Source organism: Terrapene carolina, unplaced genomic scaffold, assembly GCF_002925995.2.
Source record: "Terrapene carolina triunguis isolate 2854851 unplaced genomic scaffold, T_m_triunguis-2.0 Scaffold714, whole genome shotgun sequence".
Taxonomy (NCBI): domain Eukaryota; kingdom Metazoa; phylum Chordata; order Testudines; family Emydidae; genus Terrapene; species Terrapene triunguis.
In genome coordinates this window covers 5,344,691-5,363,948 of record NW_020665065.1, presented here as the reverse complement: position 1 = coordinate 5,363,948, position 19,258 = coordinate 5,344,691, and positions in this window count along the sequence as shown.

Here is a 19,258-nt window from a genome sequence, read left to right as displayed (position 1 = left end):
CTTGAGCGTCCACCCTGCAGTGTAAACCTGGGTTTACAATTGCTGAATCCAGGTCTCACAGACCAGCTAACATGTCCATATTGCTCCATGCAGACCTTCTGCTCGGGTCTGCGGCTTGACCTCCTGTGTCCATACTGCAAAATTACAGGGTTTGGACCTGGGTCACATTGGGACTCGGGCTCTGACCCACCCCCTTCTCAGGTTCCTAGGACCCAGCTTCTGAGTGCTTGCTGAACTGAGTCACACTGAGTTATGTGTGGATGAAAGAGACACTTGGACTCAAACCTGAGTCAGAAGAACCCAGACTGAGTGTCCAATGTAGACATACTCATGCATTCTCAGCTAGTCATTGGAGTGTGCTCTTAAACAATCAGCCAACTAACAGTGGCTTGAGGGGTTGGTTGGCACTTACATACATATATTCTTAAATTGAAAGTGTGTACGTGGCTATAGATATTTGATTGTAACCTCCTTCCTCCCCACTCTCTCTCACAAAGGTCACTTGTCTTCACAAACTGTAAGCTCTCCACATCAGGGATCATGTCTTTGTGTATGTTTGTATAGCAATGCAGTCCCAAACCTGACTCTTCAATATAAATATTACATAATAACTTTAGTGCTTAGAATTAATCTGTGCCTTGGTGCTACATTAGCTCATATGTTTTGGGAGTGCCCCTGTATCAAGAATTTCTGGTATGAGTTGGGTCAAAGGATCAATTTGATATTGGATGTTAAATTGGATCCCTCTCCTTAAGTTTCATTCTTGGTTATATTCCTGATACCTGGCAATTACCCTGGTAACAAGGTAGCATGGTTCCAACATGCAGCTTTGGTAGCAAAAAATTAATCCTGCAAAAATGGAAAAGTCCATCCCCTCCAAATATTGATGCCTGGCTCAGTGATATGGCTGACCTCACAGCTAACGAATGACTGGCATTCCACAGAAAGGGAATGCCCAGAAAATGCATAGCAATTTGGGCTGACATTTTAGAGGTCTATGATTAACATTGACCCCTTCTCTCCCTTTATCCTAACCTTCTTAATTTACTTTGTGTATTATGATGAATCTGGTATTTTGGTATATTTGTTGTATTTGGAAAAATTAATAAAAAATTATAATTTTTTAAAAAAGAATGAATCTGTGGCCAGGTAAATTTCACTTGTCACTATGTGCATACCATTCAGCCACTTGGAACATCACTGAGGCAGCTGGGATAGATTCAGATCATCCTGTCTAACATGCAGACCCATGGCTAATAGCAGTGTAGGACCTATGACACACAGTTGAGCAGTTCTAAATCACCCCCCAGCAGAGGTCAACAGAAACATATAAAACCACTATCCTGTTCATGTGTGGGATTTGGATGTCCAATTAAGCTGCCTGCCCATCTTAAAGCTATACCTAAATGAAAGGATTTGTCAGGTAACTGTTACTATGCAAAGAGTTCAGGCTTATAGCTGTCTAGTTTCTCTACAGCAGAAGTATTAGGCAGGGTAAGACCTCGACATTTGTTTCTGTGCCTCTTAACTTATGTCATGCAGCTAGAGAAAAACTGTTCTGAGTTCAAAAGTGAGTGGAGAAGAGCTAGCCCATTGTAATTCGCATTCACTGTCGCAGTGCAGCCATCAGGTGCCTGCTGCTGATCCTAACCAGCATCGTTGTAGTTCGGGTTTGAAAGCTGCTCTGTAGGTTGAAGGTAATGGACACAGGCTGGATGTATACCATCTCACTGGATAGTTTATTCATTCCCACCTGCAACTCCAGCCTTCAGTTAATGCCCTTCCTGACTACAGATGCAGAGTACTATATTTCTGCTGTAGAAGGTCTCTAGGAGTTCAGCTGCATGGAAAGTGAGGCACTTGGGCCCAGATCCTCAAAGGAATTTAGATACTAACTCCACTGAAGTCAATGGGAGGATCTGACTCTTGGACTCTAGAAGGAGGATGGAGGCATGGGCACCACCTGCTAGACAGTCCATGGAGAGGCGCTTGGGTCAACAATGGAGGTAGCTCCATAGCTGAGGGTAAGAACCACCTAAAGACCCATTAGTCAAAGGGACTGGGGAAAGAGAAGCCCTGTTTGCATATGTAGGACAAAGAGTCACTAGATAGCATTATGGGCCATATTCTTGAGTAGTGAAAATTGGCACAGCTTGAAGGGTACGCTTGATTTACAGCAGCCGAAGATCTGATCCAACATTCTTTCTTTTCCAGAATTATGTTTGGCCAAGTTTTTTCATTGACTTCTGTATTATTGGCGGAATGAAGCGAGGTCGTACATTCAACTTGATTTGAGAGACAAGGCAGGTGAGGTTATATCTTTTATTGGACTGACTTCTGTTGGTGAGAGAGCTATCTCTTTCTCCAACAGAAGTTGATAGAATAAGAGCTATTTCCTAACCCACCTTGTCTCTCTCATGTCTTTGGGACCAAAACGGCTACAACAACACTGTAAACACTCAACTTGATGGCATTTTCCTGTCTGTTTCAATGTGATGCAGTAATGTTTGTATCCAATCAATTCCAAATTTTCAAGGAATATTCTAAACATCAATGGGATGAGCCCTATCGATTTTGGTGAAAACTGGAAAACGGGAAGGAAGAAATAGAGGTACACATGGAGCCCCTGGCCCAGCTTCTGTAATTGTGTATGCGTCAAATAATCGGTGGATAGCAGCCATTAATATATCCCAGCATTACAATACCCCGTACCTCAACTGCACCCATTGACCCAGCAGTGTAAAAATATTGACACTGAATGACATCAACCAAACAGAAAGAAATAAGAATTGGGGGGGAGAGAATGAGAGGGCAGAGACTGACCCTGGTATGGGGGAAAGTATATGGGACAGTGGTCTGGGGGGAGGGAGACATGGGGGACACACAGAGCCCCTAGCTTTAGGGGGAGAAGTTAGAACAGAGGACATTGGTATGGGGGGGGGCACACTCCCCCGGGCATGGGGGGAGTCCCTGAAATAGAGGGGCATGGTAGGGAACTTGTGGGGACAATGAAGGAACAGGAGCCTCTGCTGTGTGCAATGCTGTGAGCATACAGAAGCTAGAAAGTGTGTGACCCTCAAGTTTAGAAGGCAATATACATGCCCCCCAATTCTTTTTGACCAAAAGTCTCCAAATTTAGCACTAATTTTTCTCTAATAGCTCCAGTACAGTAAAATGATTCTTCATCTGCAGAACTCAAAAGGCTTTACAAAGTCTGGCAAGCTTCATATCCATTAATGCAGATGGGAAACTGAGGCACAGAGCAATGAAGTGACTTGCCCAAGGTCACCCAGCATGTCAGTGGCAGAGTTGGAACAGACCCTCGGTCACCTAACTCCCAGTCTGCTGCCCAACCCACTGTACACACTGATTCCTAATGTGATATTAGGATGTGGGGCCTCATTTCTAAATCTATTAAATAAAATCTGTTGAAAAAGAAGTGTACCTACAGTAGGCTTGGCTTGGGGATGGCATTATGCCTGCTCCCAAGGACATGAGAACTGTCTCACAAGGAGATAGATGTCACACGCTATGGATTTGCATGGGCAGCCTACACAGCTCAGCAAGTGCCATCTTTCTGGAGGAAGTCCCTCCTCTGACGCATTGACACCACCTGTCTCTTTACACTCAATGGCATCTGTTGGCATTTTTTGTGTGCCAAAGCAAGAATATCAGAACAGAGTAGGAAAGGAAGACACCAAGTTCCTGGGTACTTACAGATGCCAAAGTACCAGGCTGCATTGCGGCTGGGGACTGGGAAATCCATTAGGATCCCTTGGGGAGGCACAACCCACACGGACTGGGGACAAGAGACAAGACACATGTTTGCCTCCACAACCTGTCCAGCAGCCAGAGGTGTTACCTGGAAAGCTTAGAGACCGGGGGTGAAACGCTTTGCCATGGACGGCAAAGGCAAAAGGACTGCTTTTTTAAAAGAGAGAATACTGCGCCGGTGGAAGGTGCCAGCTGGGCAGTGATGAAATTCTCACTTTGCCCGCAGGAAAGGGTACAGCAAACAAGCTTCCCCTTCACTGCTCAGCCAACATACCCCATGACCAACCACAAGAAGCCACACGGTCATTCCATCTCCAGGAATTTTTGATCCCTGGCCTCTGGTGGGACTGTCTGACGAAGGGGTTTTGTGACGTAGACATCCATCTACTTAGAACTGGACTGAGACCCAAGAAACTCATTTCACACAGGGCACTGAACAGCTGTCAGACAGTAACAACTTTGGGTCAACATTAAAAAAAAAACTGTAAAAAACTTGGAAATCCTTTTTAAAAAGAAACAAAAACAAAGTAGGACAAAGTGAACCTACACTGTGGAAAGCCGGTTCTAATGAATGCACTGAATGTTTTTATCCTAGTACTCTTTTTTGTAAAGGATGGGAAGGAGGAGTTCTGAAACCTTAACTGACCCTTCACCCAGAGACTCTAACTTGAACCAAACTTGCCTCGGAGGTTCCAGAACGTTTGGCCAACTTTTGTTCTCATCATTTGTCTCCTGCACTTCCTGGTTTGGCTGTGGTCGGGATTGCTCCAACACCCATTGAAATCAATAGGAGTTTTTCCACTGACTTCAGCCTTCCTTGCACTAAACCCTAAGCAGTGACATAACCTGAGAAAAGCTCTTCTCCTGCCATTTCCAGCATGGGTTAGGGCTGGAAATTCAGCACCAGGAATCTGAAGAGAACATTGGCTCCCACCAACTTTCCAGGCCAGACCCAGGGGGCTTGGAGAATTCATATGAGTTCCTGATCTTTCTCAGCTGAATCTGAGCTCTGAACTTTTTGATGTTCCGCCAGTATTAAGGCATTTATTTGTGGTACGCAGAGGTTTATACCCCTCTCCTCTTTGCCCTCATTTCTATGCCTGGCCCAACCCTTGCTTCATAGGGGAGGTAGCTCACCACTTGTGTCCCCCAGGATACACAAGGAAGGACTGATGCAAATGGGTGAGCTCATGGATGTCTGACCCCCTCCTCCTTCTGCAGTAATTATTTTGCTGGATGAATTGTTTGCAGTGTCGCTTGGTGAGCAACTAGCTTGTGATACTGGAAGGACCTGTGAGTGAGAACTCCACTGTATGATGAACACTTGCTGTGACTCTGCTACTCAAAGTGGCCTGATTCTGCTCTCATTGGTACGGGTCCATCGACTTCAGAGGAGTTACTCCCGCTCTATACCAGCGTAAGGGAGTTCAGAACCAGGCCGATAGATTCATTAGGAATGTTCAGGGTCAGTATAATGGTTTTATCCCCTGCCTTATGATATGGGTGGCGGGTGGACCACCCCTTCGGGGAGGATAGCCCCACGCCCCCCCCCTTCCACACGAGACCCCGTCCCCCATTGCCGGAACCCTGAACCCCCCCGCCACCATAGGAGCCCTGGGCCGGCCCCAGAGGGCTGACCAACCCAAGCAGCCCCAGCCGTGCCATCCGGCCCAGGGCAGCAGCTGCAGCCAAGGAAGGCAGAGCCTTCCTGGCCTCTTATACCCGCTGCCCATGCCCTATGGGCCACATTCCCATATCACATGATGGCAGTGTCACTCCAGCTAATACTACAGATGTTTTCTGCTCGAGAGTCAATAGCATCAAATCAAAAAATTTTAACATTTCAAAAGATTTGCTCAAACGGAGAGAGGCAGTTTTCCCAAGTATCTGGTTTGTTCCATTCCGCCTGCTGTCACTGGCAACAGGCAGGGCTGAATTACACAGACCCAAGGAAAGGTCCCAGATCTTGACTTGAACAATTAGAGGCCTGATAATGTTTTAATTTCCACCACCACCATTCGATGCTTGTTGGCAAGACACCAAAGGCAGTCAAGCTACCAAGAGCACACCCACTCAACTGCCGAAGTTAATTCGGAACAGGCCATCAGAACTTCTGCAAAGGAAACAGGGAATGTGCTCATGCCTTTAGTCCTCCTATTGATTTCTTGGAGATGCTGAGACAAGTGAGTAAATGGAGGAGCCCTGAGGATGTCACAGTAATTTAAAATACACAAACCTTGGCAGCACTGCCTGTGTTAAAGAGTGATACGGATTGGTTTAGAGTAAGGCAGCACCTTTCATTCTTTAGTGTACATTGCACACAATTATGACTCACAGTGAGCAATTCTGCCAGGTAACGTGGTTGAGTGAATAATGTCTTTTCTTTGGGTGCATCAGCTCTGTGTGTCCCACCAACCCTACCCCAATCGCCCCATTGCAAAAGGCCTCTCACCTGACCAGCCTAATGAGCAAGTATTTGATGTAGGAGTTGCAATAAAGCAGTTTCTACAGAGGTGATTTCATTGGAATGATGCTGTTTGTAACAGTGGTCTGATTATGGTTTGCACATCTTAAATACCCTGAAAGTTAGGTGACTCATAGCAGCACTAGCTACTCACTACTAGTCAATGCAAGTTAAATTCTGAGATTGGCAACACAATTTGTTCTTGGTGGGGGCGCTGTATGTGACATCCACCAAAGGGGTAAACCACGGGTAGGCAACCTATGGCACGCGTGCCAAAGGCGGCACGCAAGCTGATTTTCACTGGCACTCTCACTGCCCGGGTCCTGGCCACCGGTCCGGAGGGCTCAGCATTTTAATTTAATTTTAAATGAAGCTTCTTAAACATTTTAAAAACCTTATTTACTTTACATACAACAATAGTTCAGTTATATATTATAGACTTATAGAAAGAGACCTTCTAAAAATGTTAAAATGTATTACTGGCATTCGAAACCTTAAATTAGAGTGAATAAATGAAGACTCGGCACACCACTTCTGAAAGGTTACTGGCCCCTGGGGTAAGCTATAAATGCTAGGTTTGGCAACAGCATCTTGCCCTCAAATGGTAGAGATCTCACCTGATCCACTGATTTCAGGCTGTTTCTGCCTGTCTCAGAAGATCAGCTCTTCTCACAAGCTTTCCATCATGTCTGGCATTGTCTGAGCAGGATCTGAAAAATAGCCCCTTTGCTGTTCTGGATTGATACAGAGCTAGTGCTCATGTAGGGAGTCTGTGGTAGAGTTGGGAACTGAACTCAGATCTCCTGAGTCCCAGCCCAGTTCCTTTACAGCAAACTCATTTTCCTTCCCCCAAAATTATGTGATTGTATAACATGATTTTTTTTTAAATCAACAAAGGGACCTCATATACGGTGTCTGTTTTTCAGTCAATAAACTACACCCAAACAACCGTATACACACACAATACTGTTTACTCTTACTGGGTAAAAGGTACATTCCAGTCAAGCTTCAGTCTCACAGGTCTTATGTTATCATCAGAACTCTCCTTAGATTTACTGCCTGAGAGCATACACTTGGGTGGGGTTTGTTTTCTACTTTACTGTTGTGAGCAGAAAAGCACAGGCGTTTCTGGCAGACCTCAGATAGCTCACAGTGCAGGAAACAATGTTTTGTGCAATGCAGCTTTCATCTATTCCCTGCAGATTGAGTGAAATCCTGTGAGTCCTTCGCTACATGGAATTCACCTCTCCAACTGTCTCAGGAGAGACTTATCTTCCATAAAATTGGCTGGGTTCCTCCTGATCAAACCTTATAGAAAAAATCCCTAGCAAGTCAACTTCTACCACTGAAGGAATTACTAGATGAAATTCTATGGCCGGTATTATGCATGAGGTCTGACTACATGATCATAGTAATCCATTCATATGTAGGTATGTTTTTCTTCAGTCCCACAACATGAGGTTCTGGATTGCACGCAGCTGCTCAGAGATAACCATTACATCTAACAACACCTCAGTGCCCAATTCTAATGCCTAAACTAGTCGAATTCAGGGTAAAATAAGGAATTACAGCATAGATGCTACACGTCACATTCTGCAGTCCATACTCAGGCCAGACTCCCATTCAGTTAGAGGTGTTTCACAAACAATAGTTGTGTTACAAAGCTCACTGTCCCAGAGCCCCCTCTCACAATGTGGTGGGGCATTGCAGCAGCTTTGTCTCAGTCTCCCCTTCGTCTTTCACAACTCTACCCAGCTGCCAATGCCTTCCGGCCTGCTTTGGTGACTTCGTCCACGAGCCTTATACTCAGGCCTGTAAATAGTTCATCCTCCCCTGTATCAGGGCATGCCACATTCCTTCTTCCCCTTGACTACAGAGGTCTTCTTCAGCCCTCTCACTAGGGTCTGTGAAAAGATGCCAATAGTCCCAGCAAACCTTGGCCTCTGGACCTAGGCTCATACATGCTCAAGCTGTCTCACTGTTTTCAGGTTGTGAAATGGCTGGGTGTCGTAGGGTAAGTACACCCCGTCATAGTGGGATATAGATTTTCTTGTTTCTGGTTTTTGGCTGGGAAGCGCATAAATCCAGGAGAAAGGCGGTTCTCTTGGTATTTCTGTGTACCTCGACCAAAAACTGGGAATCTCTCACGCAAACTGTGTTCTTGTGAGATTTCCAGCCTAGCGTCGCACACTCAAAAGATTTAGATAATTCACGTCAAAATCCAAATGTATGGATGCTTTGCAGAGCTGAACCTGGATTCTGAGAGCTTGATTCTGTTCTCATCCTGGTGCGAGGCATCATTGACTCACTACTGTATTTCTATGTCAGGCTATCTTCACTGGTGTTTAATGGAGTGACTACTGATTTACTACTGTGTTACACCAATTTAAGTCAGTAGGGTTATATGAGTGTGAAACCAGTAGGAGATCAGAATAGGTTTACCAACCACTAGTACACACATACTTACACCTTGCACATCCCCTGGAGATAGGCACCCATACCCACACACATGCAAGAGGCCCCCAACAATACACTACCCCCAAATATGCCCCAGTTTGCACTGCCCCTATACAAGCATGTACCAATATGCACTCCAAATACATAGTGATACTCCATACTACCGTCACCCAGGGGTGCAGGCACACATTTAATTTTAAGGGGGAAAATGCATTGCAGATGGAAAAGAAGAAAAAAACAACACATTCTTTCCGACCAGTCCAATGGGAGATATTTATCTATGGGAAAAGCTTTACAAACTCAAAGTAAGGGGGGGAAAGAGTGATATTTTCATAACACTTGAGAGGAAATGCATCTAAATGGAAAATAGCTAAAGAAAAATAATCGCAGCCAGCAAGTTGAAGGAACTGTATTCACAGTGACACAGAGCAACAATAGAAGCTAATGCGAGTCATTTGTAGAAGGAAAAGTGAATAGCTGTGGCATATTTGCAAAGAATATATGGCAGGTTACCAAAGGCAAAGCTCCAAGGAATACCAGCTGGGGCATGAGAAGGGAGCTATCAAAGGAGGAGGGAGGTATAACAGCATCATGCAACGGTTGGCACCATTTCCTTAAAGTGGTTCATGAAATGAGACATAGCTGCTAGGAGACAGTAAATCAAGGTGTTGGCGTCACTAGCTGTAGATCATGGCAGTTGGCCAAGGAGTGTACAAAATAGAAATGCATTAGTAAGTAAGATTTGTGTGTGTGTGTGTGTGTGTGTGTGTGTGTATGTGTGTTTTATCATGCCTAAATTGGCAAATCCACCATTTATTAAAGCAAAGCAGTGAATTAGGGAGGAATAGCTAATCTCCAATTTTGATCAGGGGGAGTTTATTTAAAATTGTGCTTCAGAAAAATGAAAAAGAAAAAAAAAATTCAATCCGACCTCCCTAAGCAGAACACATTCCATTAATGGAAAATTACATCCCATTTGCTTTGCACATTGACCTTATTATTGCAAGTCTAGGACAGCCTATTGTTTTGTGCATCTTAGCAACACACAGGGTCGAAAAGCTTAGTAAATAAGAAGGCATCCAAAATGCCATAGTAACATACCATTTATCCTGACGTTTGCACAAGGTTAATTTCCATATTTGGATCCTTTACTCCTCTGGAAACTGTTTCTGAAATTTTAAAAAAAATGCCCTAAATAAAAAAGGTAATTTGATATTTCTAACAAAATGCAGGATTTAATCAAAGCAAAATGAATTGGATATATTTTTAATGCCCCAAACTGGGATTAAATTTGGATTCTTCACTATCCTGTTTTGCAGTCAGGTGATTCGAATCAAAATGTATTGTAATTTATGTGATCACCTAGTATTTGAAGGGGAAATAAATGTCCCGAGTTGCATCACATGGCAGTCAAAACAACCTTGCCACAAGGCACTTTAATATGACAATTGTGACACTATTCCTATTGTTCTGTCCACACTGTTCTATTCAGGCAGGTCTCTGCTGACCTTTACAATGCCTGCATGAAACCCCATTGGGAACTGAATTCTCTAATTGCTTGTATGAGCTTGTGCACACCAAGTCCCCTCTCTGCTCTAGTTTTCCCACCTGAGAAAGGGGGATAATCACACATGCTCCTTTGTGATGCATTGTGATAAAAAGTGCTCAATAAGAGCCAAGTATTATTAAGATTATGAACAAGCATTTTACTAGATGGGGGACTCCGTGAGGTAGGAAAGGAACAGGACTGGTCTGCAATGAATATGAAGAAGATTCTTTATTGAGGCTGCTGGACATAGACCCTGTGGTTCTCTCTGGCTTTCTAAGGCCTTGTCTACACACAAATTTGTCCTGTTTAGTTTAACTCCATGGATTTAACTAGTGCAAACCTCTGTGCAGAGCACTCATTTTGGTTTAAGATTGGTTTGTTTCTAATTAGGCTAACCTTGAGCCTAATCATCTTAATGGAAATAAGCCTGGTTAAAATTGAAATAAGGGCATCTACATCATTGTAACTAATAGGGTTGCCAACTTTCTAATCGCACAAAGCTGAACACCCTAGCCCCACACCTTTCCCAAGGCCCCGCCCCTGCCCGCCCCTTCCCCGAGGCCCTGCCCCCTACTCCCTACATTCCCCCTCCCTTGGTGACCCGCTCTCCCCCACCCTCACTCACTTTCACTGGGCTGGTGCAGGAGGTTAGGGTGCGGGGGGTGGGGGTGAGGGCTCTAACTGGGATGGGGCCAGAAATGAGGGGTTCAGGGTGCGGGAGGGGGCTCTGGGCTGGGGCAGGGAGTTGGGGTGTGGGAGGGGGTGAGGGCTCTAACTAGGGGTACAGACTCTGGGGTGGGGCCAAGGATGAGCAGTTTGGGGTGCAGGAAGGGGCTCTGGGTTTAGGGGGGGGCTCCGGGCTTACCTCGGGCGACTCCCAGTCAGCAGTGCAGCGGGGCTAAGGCAGGCTCCCTGCATGTCCTGGTTCCGCACTGCATCCCAGAAGTGGCCAGCAGGTCCGGCTCCCAGGTGGGGGGGCCAGGAGGCTCCACGCGCTGCTCTCGCCCGCAGACACCACCACCCCAGCTCCGATTGACCACGGTTCCTGGCAAATGCGAGTGCAGAGCCAGTGCTCAGGGTGGGGGCAGCGCATGGAGCCCCGTGGCCCCCCCGCCAAGGAGCCGGACCTGCTGGCTGCTTCCGGGGCACAGCATGGTGCCAGGACAGGTAGGGACTAGCCTGCCTTAGCCCTGCAGCACCGCCGACAGGACTTTTAACAGCCCGGACAGTGGTGCTGACTGGAGCCGCCACGGTCCCTTTTCGACCGGGCGTTCTGGTCAAAAACCGGACACCTGGCCACCCTAGTAACTAAATCAGTTTAAAATCCTCTCTTATGTTACACAGGAGCAACTCTGCACACAGCCTGAGAATTAGGATTTGTCCATCGCAGCCTCTTGTCACCACATGGGTATATCTTCCCTGCAGAGTTAGTCCAGGTGGTTGGCACCTGGGTCACCCTGGTTTGCCTAGTCTGAGTGTGTGCAACCTCACTGCAAAGCCCTGCCTGCGTTGCTGTGTCCTCACAGTTTCTGCACTTCCCTATGTGTGTCCAGGGGCATATCCCATGGTGCTTTGGGATGAGATGCTCTTTGATTCTTTCCCAGTCAATTACAGGAAACCCTGTTTGTCCTTTGGGAGGAATTGTGGAAAGATACTGGAGGATTAGCAGCACTCAAAAGATATAGCCTGCATCCTCACTGCAAACTGTGCAGCTTCCAGCCTGAGTTGAAGTGGACCCCACCACCAGCTGGGCTATCCTGGATTTAATGCACCTCTAAACCCAATTGAAAAGGTTTGTGTGTCGACATTGGGGGTTTGGGCTAAAACCTGGGTATGAACCTGGGTTAACTCTGCAGTGAAGACATATCCACAATGTCACCTTAAATCCTAGCACAGATTAAATAGTCATGGAAGGCACTGTTAGCTCCACCATAGATTTCAGATCCTCAAGAGGATCCAAAACTGAATTCAGGGATACAGACAGTGTAAGATCCTCAGACAGTGTAAGTCAGCATAGCTCCACTGATTTCAAAGGAGCCACACCAGTTGACATCAACTGAGGATCTGGATTCAGGTGTGCACAGACTGGGTGCCCCATTTATAGAAGCAGACACAAGTCAAAGAGCTAAGATCCCTCGGTGGGTCAGAACTTCCCTGAAGTTCATGAAGTTTGGACCCCCCGTTCCAATGTGGGGCCATCTCCATTTTTAGCATATGGGAAATAGATACAAAACTTGGATTTGCTTGGCCAGTCACTAGTCAACCTGCCTCCACTGAGGAAGGATTTCACAGGGAGGTGAACAATGAGCTGGAACCAAAGTCACCAACTGCAGTACAATGAATTGCAGGGTCACATCCTGAAGTCCTTATTTTATATGCAATGGGAGTCTTGCCTGAGCAAGGGTGGGGAGGCATCCTGTGCACTACTCCAGCCCTGCACACTTGTGCAAGGGCCTTGCACAACCAGCCTCTAAGAAGGGAAGCCACATGGTAGAGAAATTGCTAGGACCCATTTTTGTATCATGTGCAAACTTTTCCATGGGAAATATGTTCCAGAACCTTTTATACCAAGTATGTCTGCAGGGGAGAGAGGTTCTTTCTTTTTCCAATACACAGATTAGGGGCACCTTGCTGCTACCAAAAGATGGAGATGAGCTTGGATCCTTCCAATGGATGATTTCCTTCGTGACTCTCTTTGCTTTCTGTTAATACTCAGGATTTGGTTTGGTTTGGTTTTGGTGCACGTTTTTACTGGAAGCAAGAACCACACAAACAGTAATGTGAATCCTGCGCTAACACTGCTCCAGTGAGGCTGACATTGATGGAAGACAGGTCAAATCAGTCTTGGAAGACAATCTAACCTATGTGGAGCCAGGCTGTGGTCAGGCGGGTGATTCCGTCACTGGGAGCTCTCCGAAGCTGCTGCTTTAGGGCCTTGTGGCCAGAGGAAAGGGAAACAATTTTGCAGGGGAGGATCAGTCATTTCTGTGAGTAATTGCAGCTCCGGTCTGGAGGCATATGGGGAACCCTACTATGCACATAGCAATTCCACTGCTGCTGCAGCACAGGTTTGAGCCAGAGAACAGAGCACTGCTGGGGGTGAGGATCAGCCAAACCAAAGTCCCTTTGATGAATCCTTGAGTACAAAACCCCTTCTGCTTTCCCGAAAGCTTGTCCAGTGGTTCCCAACTGAAACACCTTTCCAGTTCACATTTTAAAGTGCCGCTAGCGATGAGATTGAACCTGCCCCCTTCCTGCATCCCAGTTCTGCCATAACGATTTACTGCATCTCCCTGACACCTGCCTGCTGGAGAGAGGCCACCACACCAACAGCTGTTCCCTTTTGCCAGGCGTGCATCAGAAAACCTCACCCCTCCCTGCACTGAATGCAGGTCTTTCCACACTGTGCGAAACAAGCTGTGCAAGTATATGGGGGCCGTTAAAAATGGCAAAGACTTTTACAATTGGAGCAGGCAAGCTAACCGGCATGAGGGTGATGCTCAGAGACAGGCCCAGGGAAATATTTTGTCCCTGGCTAAGGCCCCTCTATGCCAACCTGAGAGACAAAGTGCCTTTCAGAGCAGAAATGGCCTCCAGAGAATCCTCCCGGTGTAATGGTGGCACAGGGGTAGCAAAGACTGCCTTATGCCATCCACTCCAGCCCCTCAGGGAGAGGTCCGGGGAAGGAGGGATCATGTCACAGGTGCTTTATGCTATAGGTATTCCAGGCTATAGGAGAGCCCATTGGCAGTAGTGGCCACCATAAACTACAGTAACCTCTAGGACTGCTCTAGCTTATGCCAATGGTCACCCCTCATGCAGCTCAGAATCTGGGAGACACCAAGGGTGCTCTGGTGGCATATCCCATGGTTCTTTGTACTGCAGTAAACTGAGCTGCTCTATGGTTCTTTCCCAGTAAACTGTGGGCAAAGTTGTCTGTCCTTCTTGTCACCCAGGGGGAATTGTGGGAAGGCATTGGAGGACTATTAGCATTCAAGTGATTTTAGCCCTCGTCCTCACTGCAGTGGGTGGGTCACCAACCCAAATGAAAGAGGCAGCTGAACTCTAGCCTGCATTCCCAGCCAGGCCAGGTGGCTTGGGATGAAAGCACTATCAAACTCAGGTAAGAGGGTTGTGTGTGTGGATGGGAAAGGGGCAACCCAAGTTAACTCTGCAGTGAAGACATACCCTAAGGCAGGGGTTCCCAAGCTTGGTTCATGGCTTGTTCAGGGTAAGCCCCTGCGGGCCGCGAGACGCTTTGTTTGCCTGAGTGTCCGCAGGTACGGCCGCTTGCAGCTCCCAGTGGCTGCGGTTCACCATTCCCAGCCAATGGAAGTTGCAGGAAGCGGTGGCCCGTCCCGTGCCACATCCCGCAGCTCCCATTGGCCGGGAACGGCGAACCGCAGCCACTGCGGACGCTACCTGCGGACGCTCAGGTAAACAAAGCGTCTCATGTCCTGCCAGGGGCTTACCCTGAACAATCCGTGAACCAAGTTTGGGAACCGCTGCCCTAAGGTGACTCAAAGTCAGTTTGTTCCCCCAAACCCTCCAGGATTTTGCCTTCAGTGTAACCCAGCACAGCATCTGGCCCAGCGACCACAGTTATCAGAAGTAAGGTAATCCTTTTATCAACCCCCAGTCCCTCACAAGCAGCAGAGGTGGGGAGTTTATACTCCATGACCTCAGCCTTACACAAAGTATTTCTTGCCATCTCTTAAAGGGCTTTTGACTACAGCTCTGTTTTTTTTGTTCTAGTTTCGTTAAGGGGCTAAAACGTTGCAACAAATGGTTTAGAAACGATAAAAAAGAATCCTGTCTCCCCATTTATAGTAATTACGGATGCAGTTCAGCATAATGTGATAATTAGTCTCCTGGAAATCATTCCTCAAGTTCATACTGTGATATAGCGTGAAATAAATCTGAGCCAACCATACAGTTCTAATTCCAGCGTGTGGCAGTCAACTGGTACGTTAATTCAATTAAAATGAGCTTGTTGGTAAGAATAGAAGTTTTAATGGTGGGGGGAGGAGGAAGGGTAAATTCCATCAATATTAGTGGAATCCACTCCACATCCGTAGCTCTCTAAATTACAGATACAAGATCTTTGTTCAAATTACTGACAAGGTTACCAGCTGGGACTTTACACTCAATTCAATTATTTTATATTGTACCTTCAGGCTCCATTCCAAAGTGACTCTTAAAGAATAATCAGACTTACTCAATAGGCAATCAAAAGGAAATTACTTTATGTAAGTACAACAAGGTTACAGATTTGGTTGCAGTCTATAAGTTAGATACTTCTGATCTTCAGTGCTTTAAAATTTATACTCTGAGACACTACGTTGTACAGGCTACAGCAGCTGAGCTAGGATCTCCTCTCATTTCCAGCTTAGCCCTTTTATTGGCACCACAGTCACTCAGAAATGCAGGTGGAAGGTAGCACTTTAAACTATAAATAAATAAGTGGTAGTTGGAAATCATTATTTGTATCACATACAGTAACACCTAGAGGCCCTCCCTAAGAAAGACACCTCATTGCGCTAGGCACCCCAGTGTTGCCAATTCTTGTGATTTTTATCTTAAGTCTTATGATCATTGCTGTTTTGCTTAAAGCCCCAGCTGCTGGAGTCATGGAAGTACATAAGAATTTCAACTTTCATTAAAAAAAAAAATTCAGCCTTAATGGTTCATGGAGAAAACCATGCAAATGTGACAAATGTGACTCAGACGCCAGAAGGCAAATAGAAACCCCATTTTTTAAAAAGAGCATGATTTTTCGGGGATCTGACATGACTTTTTAAACATTTGGGATTGGCAATACTGGTACACACACATATCAAGAGACAGTTTGTCCCTTTTGACCTTTGCAACCATCTCTTTATAATCTCTATGCAATTAAGATTTTTGTGAGCACTCCCTCTTTCCCAAGAAGGTTTCCAGATTAAGCTATTAGGGTCTCAGTTTTGCCAACTCTCACAATTTAATGAAAAGTCTTGCAATACTTGGTGTTTTAAAGCCCCAGCTGCTGGGATCATGTGATTATGTGAAAATCTCAGCTTTCATTTGAAAAAAAAAAGAGTAAATGTCTAACCTTCCAGATTGCAAAACAGTTTGAAACAGTGAGCCCTAAAGTCTCAAAATCAGAAGGCAAATTAAAAGAACCCACTATTTATTATTTTTAAAATCTCATTATTTTAAAGCCAATATTATGATTTTTGGGACTTGTATTTTTGAATGTTTGGTGATAGCAATACTGAAGTCTGATCCTGAGTGCACTGAAGTCTATGGTAAAACTCCCAATGACTTCAGTGTGGCAGGATCAGACCATTAATGACATGCCCAGAGAAGTCTCCCTGAACAAATCTGTAACTTCAGTCATGGAAAAGGTGCATTATCTGGTTTGCATTATCTGATATTGCGTTATCTGATACATACAGAACATTCCTAATATGATTTTACATATTAGACCAATTGCTCTCCCTTCTGAGACACTGAAGGAGGGGAAGCATCCAGACCTAAATTCAGTTTGTGAAATTTAGAGGAAATAAAGAAATATGAGAAGGGAAAAAACAGTGGGAAACTAAAGCAATCCAAGAATAACATGTGATACATTGATAGTAACACCACTTGAGTCTGAAATGGATGAAAAATAATACAAGAATCTGTGTCTGAAATTGTTTAACTCTAAACAGAGCTTCACAGATCCTGGTTTCTTTCCTGTTCATTATATTCATTTGTATAAGTCAATCACTGCAAGCAGCAGCATGAGCTCCCTACCCTTTCTGGGTAGCTGTACCTATTTCCTGGGCAGAGGTCAGATGACTTAAATGTAGCTCTGCTGATTTACACCAGCTGAGGATCTGGCCCTCATACTGTATCTCTATCAGCCGTAGCCCATTGCATCCCATTCAGCTGTGCATGAGCTAAGCTGTCATGCAACTTTGGCTGTTCACAACAATGAGACTGGTGTTGGGAACAGCTCTAGCGCATGTATGGCTGAATGGGAGGTGGAATACTCAACACAGAGGCTTAGCATAGCCTAGGGTCAAGTCATTGCTAGAAAAGCCGGATTTCCATACCTATGGTTGGGAAACCATGTGAGCTAAGGGTGTTAAGTGAGGAGCACCAGCCACTTTACAGTGAGAAGAGGTGGCATTTAACATGCTGAGAGAATAGAACTTCTATGGTTTTTATCCAAAGCAACACATGTAACTGAAGCAGGGCCTATGAGACCCCCTGCAAGACACATAGATGATTAAGTGCAGCACAGCAGTGATACCAGCTGGGATAAGAGTTCTCATGAAGTTCCCCATGCTATATGTTTCATAACCCAAGAAAGTGTCTTTTGGAAACACATCAGTTCCTAACCCTGATCAACATTTCACAGATGGTTTCTATGGCTATAATGGACCATACCGAAATTCTGAGTCTGAACAACCCCCAACCCACTATACAGGTGGGTGCTGGAAATCCAGCAACCCTTGCAGCTCAGACCCTCTCTACATAAAGCCAACCAGGGGACTGCCACCTTTTCTAGCTCAGAGTTCCATGGACATTCCCAAGTAAAGCTCTGCTTGTCCAGTGTGTCTGTGCATGTCTACACTGCATCTGGGAGTGAGCCTCCCAGTCTGGGTCCATAGACTTGTGTTAGCGGGGCTTCACTAATAGCTGTGTAGATGGTGCTTCGAGATTGCGTCTGGGGCTGGAACTTGGGGTCTCAAGCCCCTCCCCACCAGGCTTCAGAGCCCAAGCTCCAGCCTGAGCCACAGTGTCTACACAGCTATTTTCAGAGCACTAGCACAACCCCTGCAAGCGCAAATCTGTGGCTCTGGGCTGGGAGACTCGTTCCCAGATGCAGTATAGAAATGTCCTCTGTGTCTTAAGAGGCATGCCTGGCTATGCTGATGACATGGCTCTCCTTACAGCTATCATGGGTACAGGTATAGAGGTGTATGCTGCTGGAAGGGACAGTCAAAACATTTATGGTCATTACATCCTCCAATGGCTTTTGTCTTAAGAGCAATGTGTATTTCCCTCTGGTTTAGGTGGCTCCATTTCTGGAAGAGACAGGTCCAAGCTGCAAAGTCTGATCTGAGCCCCACCAAACATTGAGGGTGTTGGGACTTGGAATACTGAGCGAGGCCCCTCTGTAAACTTAAGAGAAATGGCCTGAGGGAGGGTGTTTTAGCTGAGCGCACACAAACCTCATGGCTAAAGCATACATTGAGCGCATTAAACAGAGAGGGGAAAAATCTAAAGCTCACAAGCATCAAGTATCTCATTCACTGGAGCTTGCAGTCCTGGCAGTTTTTGCTGCAGCTCTCTCTACAGGAATGTAAACAGTTCTATTTGCAATGTCTATGTTATGTCTCCAGTTTGGTATAATTTCCTAAACAGTGTTGCTGCCAAGAGCACAAAGTGTGAAGCTATCAGAGAGGAGCAGCACTGTCTGTAGTATCTGAACAGGCTCAGTTGGAGGCCAGGATCACTAAACGTTCACGACTCAAGCCCATAGGTGAAACAATTGTCTTTGCAGTTTTTTATTTCCACGGTAAATTATGCTGAAAGATGTGGTGGTTGTTTTTAGGCTGGTGATTCTTAGTTGTATTCTGGGCTACCAGGAACCTCCTCTAATGAGGCAGAGCATCTCTGTGCATGCTGTGCTAGTCATTTATTCATGGGGGAGCATTTGCAGCTACCAGACTTGCTAGGACACACTTCACCGTGCAATCCCCTCCATGGGCTTTGGCTACTGAGTAGAGCTGTACAAATGTGGCAGATTTGCCTTTCAGAGCTTGGCACAAATACTGGGCCCAATTCTCCCTTGCCTGGCATTTTGTGTCCTTATTTACACCTGTGCAAAGGAAATGTCAAATGCCACTCATAGAATTTTGCACTCACTTTGCCTAGGTGCAGCATACAAATAAGCCCCATCCCTTCCATTTCAGTTCCTGTGGAACCACATCCCTAAACTCTGCTGAGACTTTGGGGTTCAAATTAACTGCACAATTTCA